At 33.6% G+C, this 3,758-nt stretch overlaps 1 non-coding gene across 1 annotated transcript; it reads right to left on the bottom strand.

Annotated features, from left to right (window-relative positions):
* Nucleotides 1–229: 229 nt before the first annotated feature.
* Nucleotides 230–335, bottom strand: LOC139861000 (small nucleolar RNA R71). Its single transcript, XR_011763622.1, has one exon. It is a non-coding gene; the product is annotated as a small nucleolar RNA R71 (small nucleolar RNA).
* Between the last annotated feature and the right edge of the window lie 3,423 nt (nucleotides 336–3,758).

The raw sequence follows: 3,758 nt of genomic DNA, 5'->3' as shown, positions 1-3,758 counted from the left end.
TTACCAAATGACGATGCTAACTCACACCTTGATAAATTCATATCCCTTTCAAACTCCTACAAACAGCCAGGGATAGGACAAGATATAGTCCAGCTATACTTATTAATCTATTCTCTCACTCATCATGCACAAACATGGTATGAAGGACTGGAAAAAGATTCTATAACGTCATGGACGGAGATGGCTACTAAATTCCTAACCAAATACTTTCCTCCTTCTAAATAAACCAAGCTTAAGAATGACATCATTAACTTTAAACAAAGTTATGATGAATCTCTTTATACTACATGGGAGCGATTCAAAACCCTGCTGAAGAAATGTCCTAATCACCAGTTAGAACGGTCAGCTCAAATCTGTACCTTCTATAATGGTCTTATAGTAAATCATAGGACGACGATCGATGCAGCAGCTCAAGGAAATCTTATGAACCAAACTACAGGTGAAGCATGGGAGTTGCTCGAGAACATGACAATGCATCATCTTGACTGGAACAGTGGTGAAACAACTTCATCATCTGCCCCACACTCCGCACTTAACAATCAAATAGAGGCCATCACAGATGGATTAGGACGGGTCATCACAGTTGGTATCAGAGCGGTGGTCTTAATGAGCCAGGTCTTGCATTAGTGTGTCTAACTAATAGTTGTTAGGATGCATTAGTGAGTCTAGACTTCGACCTTAACTGCATATTATAAGTTTTGTTTATCATTCCTAGTGGAAAATTACATGCTTATCATTCCTAAGTCTAGACATGTATTACTGCCTTTATTGCATAGATAGTGTATAGACAGGTTCATATCTTAGCATATCTATCACTATAAACTTTGCCTGACAGCTTCCGAAAATTTCTCCGTAGCTTATGGGATTTTGGTATTGTATATACATATGTAAGTTATGTATTGAAGCATATCAAACTAAATCCTATAATCTATTTCTATCGAAAATACTTTATCTGACCGTGCAAGATGAAACTCACAACTAGTTCAAATTTCTCGGATTTCGACAGCTATTCCGACATGGATATTCATCAAGTTTCGAAAGTAGTGTAACCGGAATGAATCAACCCATTTAGCCATCATAAATTCTGGATGAATTGAGGATAGGTTCGTAGTCTACTAAGTCATTGGAGACAAGAAGAAGGTGATCCCTTCCATCCACCACATTCCCCTCTTGGCGAAGAACCTGAAGCACTTACCGGCGAACCTATACGAAACACCATTTTCAGCCTCATTTCCAGGGTAGCTCATCACGATTATATTCTATCCACAATTCTAAACCTTATTCATCCACTCGTTCCGACCAACAATCATCCCAGAATAATGGAAGAAGTCAACGAGCTTCGCGCTTGAGTAATCAATTTGGAGAATATGGTGCAAAACTTACCAGCTTCAACAACATCACCAGCACCAACCGTACCACCAACATCAACACCAGAACCATCAACAACCTAAGTTTCAACATCACACGCCTCAACATCTCATTCTGTACCTCGAGCATAATCATCATTCTACGTATCATTCTATATACTTTATCTTCGTTCTACATATCGTTCTACATCGATTATCTTCATTCTACAAAACAATTATGTAATTTCTAAAGTTTTAGAGATTATATATTCTCGTTCTAACAAAAAAAAAATCAGATGAGATTAATATCTTATTGACTCATTAAATTCATGATTACATCTAAAGAAAATATATATGTAAGTATATTTTCATAAAGATTGTAATTAAAAATTCTTATGTACAAACTGTTAATCGTGAAAATATTTTAACGGGTAGGTAATACCGAGGAATATTTAGATTTCACATTAATAAGTTACGCTGTACACTCTTCAATTCAGATTCAACATTCATTAACAATACTACTCAAATCCACATATATACGTATCTGTTCACCAAAGAACAACTATTTTCATTCCAATTCAAATTCATATACGAATTTTTACCGATCAGAATCCAAGTCAAGATTTGACAAGTGGCATAATGAAGAAAATAATAGACAAGATAAAAATTGATTAGTAACCAACTAATTAACTACATAAAATTATAAATCTATACTAACTAAATTCTAGCTAACTGTTCCTATACCCGTTATGACTATTTCCTTATTACATTTTATTTATTGTCATTTTAATTATCGCAAATAATTATCGCAATTTTAATACTCGCAATTTTAATTATCGTCATTTAATTACTGTTATTTATTTTACGCACTTTAAATATCATCGGATAAATCGGGACACGTGTATACAATATGTAGATTAATTCTAAGATTATATATTGGACTATTGGACTACTGAATTATTGGACTACTAACATTGGACTACTAATCTTGAACAATTAAAAAGTATTAAAAGAGTAGAAAATATTAATTATGTTACATTTTGATTTAAAATATCATTAATAAGTTACATCTTCTACAGTTAAAAATTCCTTCAAGTTTGCCACTTGATTTCATCTTAAACATCATTTGTATCTTGACAATTACAATCTTCATTCAAACCCTTCAAACTCTTGAAACCACCTCGGATTAATAACTGATGATTCAGATATGGTAGCATTAAATGCAGAGGAAACAGCAAAATTGTAGATGGTCTAAATGGCCAAAGGTTTGATAATAAAGAATGGAATGTTGGGAACGCTCGATAGAAAATTTTGGTACTGAAAAATGGATTGAGCAAACCATGAAGGAGACCGATGACAAATACAAGGAACAAACCCTATATTCAAAGAATCCAGATAATTCTGTATCCGATGAAATCTTTAGAGAATATCTTGCTCTGAAGTCATGTTAAAATCTTGCGAAAAATTTTTCTTCATCAACTTTCGAACTTAGAAATTCCAGAATATCATCATAAATATCTTCGATATTTCTGTGGATATTTTCATAAATATTCTCATCTAAAATTATATACCTCTTCGTGCTTTCTGTATTTCACTATAATGGAAACTTCTGTAAAATATAAGTATAAGTCATGAATGATTTCGGGAGAAGTGTTGGGGATTGAAGCATGAGTTAGTATAATATAATGACGCCCGGCCAACGTGATTATATTACAGTAAGTCATGCTGAATTTCTAATGGAACGTGATGATGGTTCACAGAACATACGCTCATCATGTGCCATGTTACATAACTCTTTCATTCTACTTAACCTCTAATCATATCAAGAAAATATATTCTTGATAGTTCTATCCTCCGTGATTCTGGTAATTCATCCAAATCAAATCGTACTAATATAATTCGTTTCTGCTTAGAATCTTTGTGAGGTTCAATCGAACTTCATACCATCCGAGACGTTTTAATCACTTTAATTAAGGTCAAGAAGAGAAAACAGAAGCATGGAGCTTCGAAACATAATAGGAGTATAAATAACGGTAAACGAGAAAAGTCATTAACCGTGGATTTCAATAATTATGGAAAGACAGATATAAGGTAGGATTATGAAAACCACCACCCCAAGAGCAAAGTGGAAGTAAAGAGATTCCTCCAGTGATAGTTGAAAATAGAAGGATGATTGTTGCGATAGTCAGAATGAGGTAAAGGATCAGAACTAGATTTAACCTTTCCACAATCTTCTGGTAGTAAGATTTAAGGAAGAAAGTATAGGAGTGGTGAAAATAACGGAACGAGAGAGATGAATTTATAGCAAAATGTCAGACATAGCAATCGAGGCAGATTACCACATTTAATCAAAGAGGATCCTAATTTTCCTTATTTCTGAAGAATCAAATCATATATAGATTTCAAAAATTA

Source organism: Rutidosis leptorrhynchoides, chromosome 7 (genome assembly GCF_046630445.1).
Source record: "Rutidosis leptorrhynchoides isolate AG116_Rl617_1_P2 chromosome 7, CSIRO_AGI_Rlap_v1, whole genome shotgun sequence".
Lineage (NCBI taxonomy): Eukaryota > Viridiplantae > Streptophyta > Magnoliopsida > Asterales > Asteraceae > Rutidosis > Rutidosis leptorrhynchoides.
The sequence above is the reverse complement of the archived record's forward strand: the minus strand, read 5'-3'. Positions and strand labels throughout refer to the sequence as shown.